Raw genomic sequence first — 13789 nt, forward strand, 5'->3', positions numbered from 1 at the left:
TCCTGCCTGGTGAAATATTAGAATTGCATTTTCGGCAAAGAAAACATGATGGTCTACGTTGTTATAATGGAGGTGTACTTACTTTCATCTTTCTTCAGCTTAGCTGCCAGGTCTCTGGAATATGTGTATGAAAAAAGGTAATATGCCATCCTTATATTCATTTACAGTGGGTAATTTATTTCAGAAATGATAATAGCTTTGAAAACAAGAATAACCCAATGCAGAATTTTAAGTATGAAAGAAAAATTCCCATACTTATCCAAAGGTGAAAGCCTACAGAATTAGTACATAGATAATAGTGTTCTTGATGTGAGCAGTTTACCCTCTGTGACAATGAATAGAAATTATACAATAATAAAAACCATAATAAATTTTAGAGAAGAGCCTCAAATGTGATATAATTATAAATAATTAATCTCCTACCATGATATATGAATTTCCCTAATACTTTGAGTTCTTCTGTTTATTTATTCAGATCAGAGGTCAGGGCAAGTCTATAACTTAGAGTTGATAATCAAAAGCCAATCACCTGATCCATTACTATTCATGCAGAATACCTTTTTAAGGAATTAAATTCCATGTGGCTAACACTAATTAAGAGAGCTATGTCTTGAGATTTTAACAAAAACTATTATCAGATCCAGCTCCAATTAAAGAATAAAATTCCATACTCAGTTAACATTAATACTGCTTCACTGATGTGATTATGAGATAATATAAAAGATCTTCCTATACATTGGGTCAAATAATTATCTCTGTACTCAGCCCTGTAGGTACCAAAATCTATATTAGTCAGGACATTACCAGAGAAACAGACCCAGCAGAAGATACATACTAAGAGATTTATTTCAAGGAATTGGCCTATGTAATTGTGGGGTCTGACTGGCTAAGTACAGAGTCTGAGGGGCAGGCCTGCAGACTGGAAACCTCCGGGTGGGAGCTAATGCTGCAAACCACAGGTGCAATTTCTTCTTCAAGGAAACTTCAGTTTTGCTCTTTAAAGCCTTCCAGTTGATTGGATGAGGTCCATTCACATTATGGAGGGTAATCTCCTTTACTTAAAGTCAGCTGCTTGTAGATGTTAACTGTATCTACAAAATGCCTTCACAGCAATACCTAGATTAGTGTTTGAGTGACAGGAGACTATAGCCTGTAGCTAAGTTGCCACATAAAACTAACCATCACAGACAGTAAGTTGAGAAAAATTTTTGAAGAAAATTTAGGAATATATAAATATTGAGAAAGCTTATATACTGCAAGTTAACTTCTAGAAATTTTCCTAGAAAATAAATTGATGTGTGTATTAAGATATATGAAATAGCCATGTATTGTAGTTTTACAGAAAAGGATGAAAAAACCGAAAAAGATTCCCAAATACTCAGTGATTGGGCATCTTAGAAATAAAGTACAAGCATACAATTACTGTACAACCATTAAAATTAATAGTGTGGAGTAATATTAACATACATAAATGTTTTTATTATTAAATTAACAAAGAAGGCAAACTCTGAGTTTATTTATTCTCAGCTTTGGGGAACATTTTATCATAATATGAAAGTTTTAAATTGCAGTACAATAATAATAGTTCCTTCTGGTAAATGCAGGTTATTGTGCTTTTCCTTTTTTATATTTTCAGCATTTTATGAAATATTTTCTAATAAATATAATTAGAATAAAGTACATGCTATCTTCAAAAGAAAAATGCTGTCATTCATTAGGCACCTATTTTATTTCAGACAGTATCTTGTAAAACTGCTCATTATTCAACACATACCATAGTGTTTGCCACATACAAGGCCCTGTTGTAGGTTTGAGGATACAGGAGTAACATAACAAAGGCCTCTCTTTCCTCAGCTGTTGACATTGTAGTGAATGAACTATAATCTCAGTAGAGAATAACATGTTCCACATGCTCAGAGTAGAGAAGCTTAAAGATCTGGTATTGAACTGAGCTCTCATTCTCAACTATAGACAGACAAAGCCTTTAAAACTCTATTCATTTCTCTTTCAGCTTTCACCATTTCTCAAAATCTCACATCTGTAATATCTTTTATTCTTCCCTCTTCCTACCATAATCATCTTAATCACACAGGGGTCAATTTCTGAGTATTTCTACTCTGCATTTGTATGTGGTCTGTGCTGCATAATTTAGAACCATTGTGTATTAATATGTACCGTATGTCACATTTTCCCATTTTTATTCTCTAGTCAGAGCCATAAGAATAAACACCACAGTTGAATATGGACTATGTGCAGATATTTAAATGAAGAAAAAAAGAAAATGTTCTCATTAGAATAAAATATTCTAATTTATAATATAAATACATATGTATATGTATTTAAGGTTCAAAATTTAATGGAGTAAATTTCAAACATCTTACTGGCTTTATTCAGTGATTCATGAATCACACAGTATTCAATCTAGCAGATAGAAAGGAGCTCTGAAGAGCTATACAAGGCAAGAGATTTTATAGGCAGAAGGGAACAGAGACAAGGAAATTATACTTGGCAAAAAAAAAAAAGTTTATTTACTTTTCTTACAGGGGATGGCAAGGGATTCAGGCAGATTACCTAACTAACGTTAATCAGGCAATTCCTAATTGGTTTGGTGACATGCAGGCTTAGCATAAAAATCTATTTTGGGTGTGTTGTCTTAAAAAATTAGATGTTGGATAAATTATAATGAGTTTATGTTGCTTCTGTAGTCAGGAAAAAAAAACAATAGAGAGTATATATATATATATATATATATATATATAATTTTTAAGTTACCTTTTCAGTTATTATAACCAAAGGCCAAATAAATATGTTTGATAGTTTAATGGGTTTCGTTTGCTTAATGAAATATGGGAAAGGAGTTCATTAACAGAGTATTAGTGAATAATTATTGCTATTTTAGTATCACAAAGCAGTACAAATTGTTTTGCCAAACATTACAATTTAAAGATTGATCGGAGCAAAAGTAGTTGTGCTTTTTATTTTTATCATTTAATGAATAACTTCCTAGAAGCTGTATCCTCCCTAAGATATTTTTAACGGCTTAATTATAAGAAGTAATTAACCCAGAAAGCTTCTAGTTTGCTTCTAAGTACAGAATCCAAGAATATCAAATGGGTTCTAAAAATGTTCAACACATTTTTCTCCCAAGTTCTTAATAAACAGAATAGCATTATCTCTTCAAATATTTTTCAAAACTTTCTTTATCAAAGCATTAATATTGTCTGCATGGCTATACCTGGTCTTAGTTTTATTAACTTTGTATCATGATACAGATAGAAGGAGGATGCAAAAAAATCTCCAGATATTTTTTTAAGAAAAAGTTGCACATGCATCATAGACATGATTTATTTCATTTTTCCTATTCTTTATTCACTATAAAAGTGCCTTAATGTGTGTGTATGTATTCACATATATAGGACAGACTTTCTGGGGTCATGAAAACATTATTAAAATTGACCATATGCTGGGCTATGCAGCCTAAGTGAATAAATTTCAAGGATTAGAAGCAAACAGAGAATATTCTTTGAATAAGCTTGATTGAGCTGTTATAACATTTTATAATACAAAAATACCAGAAAATCCCTTTACAATTCTGAATAATTCTTGGACCAAAGAAAAAAATCACAAAGAAACTAGAAAATATTTTGAATAGATGATGAGAAAGAACTTTTTGGACACAGCTAAATTTATTCTTAGAAGTTTACAATCTTGAGAGCATGTATTAAACACCCTAGAAGCAGGAGAGTAAATTAAGCCCAAAGAAAGTGAAAAGAAGAAAATCATAAAAATAGCAGAAGTTAATGGAGCAGAAAACAAACAAAGAATGGCAACTATCAACAATGCTGAAAGTGTGTTCTTTGAAATTTGCTACTCCCTACCAAGATTGATCTGCAAAACAAATAAAATGAGAAAAGGCATAAATGGCCAATATCACAAGAAAGAGAGATATCATTAGAGTCCCAACACCAATTATATTATTTTGGCAATAGTATTTGGCATAAATATATTTTATGCAAATATTTTTGATAAATAAAAGTATTTTATGCCAATAATTTTGAAAATTCAGATTAAATGAAAATGTTTCAAGAAAAAAACCACAATTTAATAAAATGGACATGATAATGCATAGATAGCTGCATTGATGAAATACAGTGCATCCATACTTAATATCTTCCTCAAAGAAAACTCCAAGTCCAGGTGACTATACTACTGAATTCTACCACATAGTAAAAGGTAGGTATAATATCAATATTACATAAACTTTCTGAAATAACCTAAGGACAGCATAATCTTGATACCAAAATTTTATAAGAACAGCACAAGACAGGAAGTTTGAGGGCACTCTGTTTAACATATATATCCTTTAAAATATAGAAAAGTGAATCCTGTATTATATAAAATCAGCATATGTATTAAGGAGGGCACATATTGAATGGAGCACTGGGTGTTATATGCAAACAATGAATCATGGAACAGTACATCAAAAACTAATGATGTAACGTATGGTGATTAACATAACATAATAAAATTAAAAAAATAAAAAATAAAAAAATTTTTTTTAAAATCAGCATATGTTACGACCAAGTAGACTTATTTCAGGAATGCGTTCAAACATTCAAAAAACAGTGAACGTACATAATTCATCACAATAAAGAAAAAAGAAAAAAATTTTATTTGATAATCTCATTCAAAAAGCTGAACAAAGTAAGAGGATTTATACTACAAATATCTGGATTTAATAAAAAGTATCAGTATTTCAGGCAGTGTGATATTGGTGCAGGGGTAGAAATAATGGACCAATAAAACAGAGTGCCTAGAAACATACACACACACACATACACACACTCTGTCTCTTACAGGCAAAGATATATTGTACACAAGATAACCATATTTAAACCTGATTCTTTACAATATTTTTCACTCACACATAAAATTTAACAAAGTAAAAAACTGAAGTAGAATGTTACACTCTAATGTCATTTTAGTCATGATGAGAATGATCTGTTTATGATCAGGATTTATTTATTTCATTAAGTGATTGCCATGATTTGTTTTGTCTGTCAAAATTTAAGTTTGTATTTATGTACTTAAAACATTAAGGGTTTCTAATTTAGAACAGATTAATCTACTTCTGGCTTTGTTGGTTTTATGGTGAGATAATCTATTTACTTAAATCTTTCTTCTTTTGTTAATAGCTTAATTAATTGGTCAGACAAATGTTTATACAATACATGCTAAAGCCATAAATTTTTTTCCTAAATGGTTGCAGGCAAGAATTTGATCCATGCAGAGCTGAACTGACTATTCTAGGGAGGACTATAAAAGCAAGTGAATCTATTAATCACATATCTGGAAAACCATTGCCACAATCAGGATCTGTCTTTATTGGTGGATTTCCATATCTTCATGGTGCAAACCAGGTATTTCTGTTGATATTTTAAAATATATTACGGGGGCATCTGGGTGGCTCAGTTGGTTAAGCGTCCGACTCTTGATTTCAGCTCACATCTTGACCTCAGGGTTGTGAGTTAAAGCTCTGCATTGGGCTCCACACTGGATGTGGAGCCTACTTAAAAAAATATATAGATAGATAGATGTAAATAATAATATGTAAATAATAAAATGACATAAAATGTCATTTTATGAGGAAGAAATATTGGAAAACTTTAGAAAAGTTTCCTGGTTAGTGGAGCTATCTTCATGGTTTCGAAAAGAAATTTTAAGCGATTCTACTAACATATGTGACTTCATCTATCCTACCAAAGTATACTGAAAGTTTACCATTCTCATTACACAGAATTGCTCTATTGTTAGGTTGTTTTTCCATCTTATGGCTATACATGTGCATTATATTTCATGATAATATTAAGCATATGGGCTTTTGTTCACTTCTGTGCTAGTGATTTTGCTGGGTTTATGAGTGGGTTGGCTTAAGAACACACCACAAATCTGATTTGAGAAATGGAACTGGAAGACCATTCCCAGTCTCTACTTCATATGGGTTATTAAAATGTAAAAACGTTCTCTACAGAGTTTTGTGCATATGCCAACGCAGTCTCTAAATTTCCATTTAGATAATTAGCTTATTGTCTTCATTATTAACCTATATTTTTGGATGAGAACTTGCATGCTGACTTAAATGCTATTGATTATTGGCTCCATTTTATGTTATTACAGAAAATTACTTTAAAAATTTAAGGTTGCTTGTTAATTGTACCAATAGTTCATTACATTTATGAATCTTCTACTGTATTTACCATTGTACTTTACATATTTTAACATGTTTTTATTATTGAAAATCTAAAATGCTCTTATTTCAAAGCCCCACAAATATAAATTGGGTATAAATCTCACAATATTATAAATGTTATGACTATTTTATGTAGGCTAAAAAATTTCAAAGCGGATATACATAAAGAACAAAAGTCACTTGCATAGTTGATGTGACATATATGCCTTTAATGAAATAAAGGAATTCTGTCTGTAAGCATGCAGACATTATTTTAAATTCAGTTTTACTCCATTAAACTTTTGTGACTTTTTCTACAGTAATGTACTTCACTGACTTTTTCCTAGATAAACAAACATATAAGCTCTATAAGAGTAGAAAATGTCTGTTTTGTTTACCTTTTTATATCTCAAGGCAAGGACTGTTTCCGTCACATAGTACCTACTACTATTTACCAGATTGATAAACATCTGGTAAATGTATGATCAATTAAAGAGTGGATGATAGGATTCCAAAAACTTACATAAATTAATGTTTAGTCATTTATATTTGGATTGGTTTCTTTTTTCATAGCTTTATCTATATTTACCAAGTAAAAGATGAGTTTTCATATAGAATTTAATTTTTGTGGGCATACATTAATTAAATGCAGGTTCTCAAAACTCAAGGAGCTAATACTCTCTTGAGGAGATACAGAAATGTCTCTATAAAATTAGGTATTTAGTCTAATAGAAATATGAAAATATACAGGGGCAATACAGAAAAATAGAAAAGGAAGCCTCTTAGTCTCCCTGGGGGAATTAGGGAGTTTGTAGTTATGCATAGATGTGAGGGATGATCAAGTGTCTACCAGGTAAATAATAGTAGACTATCATTCCGGGCAGATGAAACATCACACACACAGGCTTAGGTAATGGAAAGACCTAGGAGAGGGGGGCAGTGGGAGTAGAAATAACTCATTATTGTGGAGGCAAGGAGTTTGGTGTGAATTGAGCAGGAGGAAAGCTTGATGTTGGAAAAGTGAGCAGGAGCCTGAGCATAATGCATCCTGTATAAAATGTGAAATATTATATATTTTAATACTCATGCCTGTAGGACCCATTTAAGAAGTTTGAACAAGGAGTGATCTGATGTAGTTTTCTCTCTGATCGCAACTGAAGTATAGGATTAAAGGGGCTTAGACTACAGGTCAAGAATTGGTAAAGTTAGGAATAATAATATTAATATGAAATGTAAATATAAATATTAATATTAAAACAATATTAATATTAATAGGAATAATTAAACAAGAAATGGTGTTGTGACAATAAGCGTGAGAGGATGACTATGAAAGCTGTTGAGCTTGTAAATAATTATAGGAAAAAAAATAGAAAAATTGGAATTTCATTGACCAGCTTGGCTTATGTAAGTAGAGAATTTATAGCGTCTTACTTCAGATGGGGATAAGATTATTATGAAGAAGGCAAGTTCATTTTGCATTTACATTAGTTATGGGCAGAGATAATTTTCAAATATTTGCCAGCTGGTTTGCCATGACCACTAATTCTTCAGTCCATTGCATCAGTACATTCCTGCATATCATCCTATCAATGGGACATTGTTATGATATAGAGTAGTTATTTGAAATATGAGCCTTGAGTACTTAAGTGATCCTGACAATATGGCTATGAAGTCTTTATACAGGTGATAGTGGGAGCCACAATCACCAACTGGATTGATTTTGTAGGATAAGAGAAGAGAGAGTTAATGACTGAGGATCAGCAGTCAAGGAGTGGGCTAAAGAAGAGGGGCCCCCAAAAGTGGTTAAAGAGGAGAGAAATTGGTATTGGGAAAAGGGGAAAAAATAACTGTCACTGAAACCAAAGACAGAATTTCCAAAGGGAGTATACGTTCAACACCAAAGCTACAAAACATCCACCAGCAGTTTCAGGAGAACAATAAAAATAGAAAAAAAAATTGTAACTTTTTGAGCAAGAATAAATGGAACGTAAAAAGCAACAGATATTTGATTACTTTTTCTAGAAGATTGTTAATAAAAAGAGAAAAGGTGGTTATCTAGGGGAGGACAGAGTGTCAAAGTAGAATTGCAGAGATTGGTAATTTAATAACTGACTATATTCTAAAGATTTTTTTCTCCCAAAACCTTTTTAGAAAGGATTGGCATTAATTAAGGGATTGTCTCAGGGCGCCTGGGTGGCTCAGTTGTTAAGCATCTGCCTTCGGCTCAGGTCATGGTCCCGGGGTCCTGGAATTGAGCCCCGCATCGGGCTCCCTGCTCAGCAGAGAGCCTGCTTCTCCCTCTCCCACTCCCCCTGCTTGTGTTCCCTCTCTCGCTGTCTCTCTCTCTGTCAAATAAATAAATAAAATCTTTAAAACAAAAAAATTAAGGGATTGTCTCAGTAAAAATTTGGTACTCATTCTGGGATGTAGAAGAACTGGACATTGGTCACAATCAGATTTAGAGAAATTTCAGTGTGTAGACCAGTGAAGTTACCTGGAAATTAAAAGGATGGCCTACTAAGCATTTTTTCCCTCCTTGTTAAATATGCTGTATTTCTAAGATTTTATATCAGTCAGAAACATTTTATGATTTTTTTTATTCTCATACTGTTACTACGTCACAGTAACTGTGTATGTGTGTGACATTCACTTATATTGCTATGTATTAAATAATTGATACAAGCAAAATATAAAATATATCTATTTGATAATACTTAAAGAGAAATCATACGATGAATCAGAAAACAGAAAGAAAAAACAACTTTGTGAACCTGTTTCTGTGCAGTACAGCCCCTTTGAATATCTAAGTATCATGCAGGCTCTAACTAATTATTGTCTTCTGATTAAGAGCTGCTGTTTAAGCACAGTGGGTTGTCAGTACTCAGAAAATTAAAAACAACAGGTTTGTAGTATTAAACACTAAGAGAACTATAGTTGAATCCTCAAGCCAATAAGTGCTAAGTTACACTTACTCTCTTGCCTGTAAGTTTCCAATAATGTCTTTTTGTACTGGCCAGAACCCTTCCATGTAATAAGAGCTCCTAATCCAATGTGTATATGCTGACAGGTTGTTTAATGCTTCCCTTAACAAAAACACATAGAGCTCAGTAGGGAGGAGAGAATGAAACAGGCACTTTCAATTTTGTGACTGAAGTGTGAAAAATTCTGTGTCCCCTGAGGACTGTAGATGATAACTTCCAGAGTCCGAGAGTAAATGCCCCCTCGCTGGTGGTAGGAAAACACTTTCCTTGGTGGTGCTTTGTGTATACTTTTCAGTACCTGCGCTCCTGCTTTTGGGTCTAAGTTGCTTAAGGACACCAAGTCTTAATTCTTTAACAAATGCAGACCAAGTTACAATGGTACCACCTGTTCTCTTTGCTAAATATAAAAGAAAATAAGACAATTATCTAGATATACTATTGTTAATACATTAGTGGATTTTTTTTCTTTCTACAAAAGTTGATAACAAAATGTGTTCTGTGAAGATGCTAGTTCTTTTTCACATTCAAGTCAATCACTAATATTAAAAACAGAATTTATGATAGCATATATTCTTATATGGGATAGGAATTTTTGAGGAATCGGTGACTAACTTAATCCACTTGGGCCACCATAACAAAAATACCAAAGAGTGGGTGACTTAAACAACAAACATTTATTTTTTCATAGTTACGAAGGGTAGGAAGTCCAAGATCATGGTGCTGACAGATTGCAGTCTGGTGAGAGCCCCTTTTCTGGTTCATAGACAGCTGTCTTCTGCTACATCCTCATATTGGCAGAAGGAATGAGAGAGTTCTCTGGGATCTCTTTTATAAGGGCACTAATCTCATTCATGAGGGATCCACCTTCATGACCTAATCACCTCCTAAAGGCACCTCCTAATACCAACATATTGGGGATTAGGATTTTAATATGAATTTTAGGGGGACACAAACTTTCAGTTCATAACAGTGATTGATTCAAGAATCTAAATATTCATTTTAACTTTTAATTTCAATATAAATGAGGAATTCAATAATTATTAAAATTTTAAATGAATCCCTTGAGAAAACAAGAACACTTTGGTTAAAACAAGTATTATCTACTTTATTTATGTTTAAAACATGGATTTACATATTCAATAATTAATCTGCTACAAAACCATTCACTTTTACAAAAAGCCTGTCAATCATAGCCATAAAAATCTTTTAGCCAAAGAAGTTACTGTTAAATTAATAATCTAACACATAAAGAGAATTCTCCTTTGAAAGTTGTGATTGATTCCTGAGGAACAAAGGAAAAAAATCATGTCAGTTGGCTATATTTCCCTTTCTGTTAGAATATTTTGGTAGCTTATATTACTCATCAGGGTTCATTATAAATTTAAAGAGGAAATGACACCTCAGTAATACATAAACAATTTATGTATTTATGTTTATGATAGACTTTCAGAGGATGCTTGTCAACCTTTTTGAGCTCTTCCAAGAAACTTGTTATATGAATACAAGGTAATCAATCAGAAATAAATGGAAACACACCATTGAAAATAATTTTCAAAAGATGACCACATTCAACCCTGTTGGGTTATGTAAATGGTGAAAAACAAAACAAAACAAAAAAACAGTTAATCTCCACCTTTACCTTATTTTCTGTCCATTTGATATTAAAAGGAAAATCACTCTACAATAAGCAAGTCTTTTAAATAAGCATTTACATAACCTGTATCTCTGATAAGCCTAAGCAAAATAATAGACATCAGAGTTTCATTGCAACGTTTAAAAATCCATAGCTTCTTCTAGAGGTTATATGTTAAGTCATTCATTTATTCATTTGGCCAGTCTGTAGGACTACCATTTAGGCTCTTAGTTATCTATTTTGCCATCAGTGGCATTTGGCTACAATGCCAAATGCTATTTCAACAAAATAGAAGATGAAGACCAACCCAATGAAAACTGTTTCTCATTCCTTGCATATATAAGAATCACTTTTAATTTATTCCCATGCAAGGGCCTGCCTTTCTTAAGCAGTAATCTGTGGACTGAGCCTCACTCAGTTGTACAGCAAAAACTGGCTCCTACTCAACATAAAGACAGATTCTCCTCCCACAGTTCCACCTTTCTCTACCAACTGTTCTTCCATTTTTTGCTCTGACCCATATCTTTATCACTTTTGTCTCTATTTCTTGATATCCTTGCAAAACTCTGCCAGGAGTTTGGGAGGGCCTATCTCTGAGTCTGTCCCTACTCCAGATCCTTTCTTAATCTGTATGTTTCCAACATTTTAAGGATCTCTCTTGAATTCCTCCATTTGTATTTGCTTCTGGTTTTGAAAAGTTCTCCATATATTTAATCATAGTTCCTTTTATTCAAGAACACTGGCTTATATTTACCACTGTATCTACCTCACCCTAATCATTTCATTTCATTAGCAAATGTAGAAAAAAATACATGCAGGTCTGCACACATAAATCTATGAAGTAGTCAGAAGAAGATCTCAAGCATGAGTCTAAGGCTTCTGGTGGTTTAAGTAACAAAATCAGGGTCCCATTACTAAGATGAGGAGAACTGGGGAGAACAGATTTGGGGGAAATGAGGAGATGATTAGATTGGATACTTCAAGTTTGAGGTATCTGTGAGGCTTGCAGAGGAGTTACCAAGGTAACACTTGTGTTCATGACTCAGGGAATTCTCAGCGTGTAGTTTTTAAATACATGTGACCAGATGAGATAACCTCAGGGGAGAGTGAGGAGAATGAGAGGAGAAGAACCAGAACAAAGTCCTGGAGAAAACTGAGAAGGTAATTAAGTATCCGAACACAAAGTAGGCAGAGGAGTGAAGAGCAAAACCAGAAAAATGTGCTGTTTTGGTAGCAGGCAGAAGAAGAGCAAGTTTCAAGAAAGAGAAGCTGTTTAACCCTGCTAAAATTGGATCTATAAAGAATAAGGGCTGAAAAGCATCTACTAGGTTTTCTGATATGGAGATCATTGATAAACTTGTAAGAGAAATGACAACCTCTTTTTAAACTCATGGTGGTGAATGAAGGAATATCATCAGCATTCTGTTAGTAACAGGTGTTTTCCCTTGGCAAAAGGGGGAGAATCTAGCTGGACATTTGCTTCCTTATTGTAACAAACATGGAAATTGCAACTGCAAGGGAGACAGTTTAGTATGTTTTTAATCTGCATTGTAAATCCTTTTAGTATCACCTATAAAGTGGAAGATGTTCATATCCTAAACAATAAAATTTTCTAGTTTAAGGATGCACACTAGTGAAATTCTTATACTTGAATACAAGGAGACATACTATGCCGCATGTAACTGGAATCATTCAGTATTTGTCTTTCTGTGCCTGGCTTCCTTCACTTAGCATAATGTCCTCCAGTCCATCCATGTTGTCACTTATTGAAGAATTTCTTTTATTTATTTATTTATTTATTTATTTATTTATTTATTTATTTATTAAAGATTTTATTTATTTATTTGACAGAGTGAGAGAGCACAGCAGGGGGAGCAGCAGAGGGAGAGGGAGAAGCAGGCTTCCCACTGAGCAGGGAGCCCGATCCCAGGACCCTGGGATCATGACTCGAGTGGAATGCCTTCCTAACCCACTAACCCACTGAGCTACCTAGGTGCCTCCAGAATTTCCCTTTTTTAAAGGCTGAAAAAAAAAAAGGTTCCCTTTTCTTTAAAGGTTGAATTCCTGTTTTTAAAAGGAATAGTATTCTTTTCTATGTATTTTCTTTATCTGTTGGTTTGTCAGTAGACATTTGGATTATTTCCATATCTTGGTTATTGTGAATAGTGCTGCTATGAATATAGGAGTGTTAATATCTTATTAAGATCTTTATTTCAATTCTTTTGAATAAATACCCAGAAGTGGGATTGCAGGATCATATGGTAGTTCCATTTTTAATTCTTAGGGAACTTCTGTACTACTTTCCATAGCAGCTGCACCATTTCGCATTCCCACCAGCAATGCACAAGGGTTCTGATTCCTCCACATCCTCACTCCTCAGCAACATTTGTTGCATACACACACACACAGACACACACACAATTTACATGCACACATATACATATATATACACATATGTACATATATACATATATAGGGGTATGCATATGTGTGTGTATGTATGCATGTGTGTATTTATTTGTTTCTCTGTCTAAAGCTCCATACTGTGGTGAATGAAGTGGCAAGAGTAGGCATTTTTGTCTTATTCCAGATCTTAGATGAATACCTTTCAGTTCTAAACTATTGAGTATGATGTTAGCTCTGGGCTTGTCAAGTATGGCCATTGTTAGCTGAAGTAATTTCCTTTTATTCCTAGTTTTCTGAGTGTTTTTATCACGAAAGGGCATTGAATTTTGTCCAGTCCTTTTTCTGCATCTACTGAGATACTTTTATGATTTTTATCTTTTATTCTGTGAAGGTGATGTATCACATTAATTGATTCTTGGTATGTTGAACCATTCTTATCCTACAGATAAATCGCACTTGTTCACAGTATATGATCCTTTTTGATTGCTGGTATTTTGTTGAGGAGTTTTGCATTTATTTTCAAAAGGGACATTAGCAGAT

At 33.2% G+C, this 13789-nt stretch overlaps 1 protein-coding gene across 1 annotated transcript in view; it reads left to right on the forward strand.

Moving 5' to 3' along the window:
• The window catches only part of LOC116635773 (protein eyes shut homolog), a 602300-nt gene that overhangs the window by 45795 nt on the left and 542716 nt on the right, over nt 1-13789 (forward strand). The window contains exon 3 of the mRNA XM_032410093.1: nt 5270-5420. The gene's annotated coding sequence lies outside the window, so the exon portion shown is untranslated. The remainder of the gene's footprint in view (nt 1-5269; nt 5421-13789) is intronic.

This window comes from Phoca vitulina, unplaced genomic scaffold, assembly GCF_004348235.1.
Source record: "Phoca vitulina isolate PV1807 unplaced genomic scaffold, GSC_HSeal_1.0 scaffold11, whole genome shotgun sequence".
Classification (NCBI taxonomy): Eukaryota; Metazoa; Chordata; class Mammalia; order Carnivora; family Phocidae; genus Phoca; species Phoca vitulina.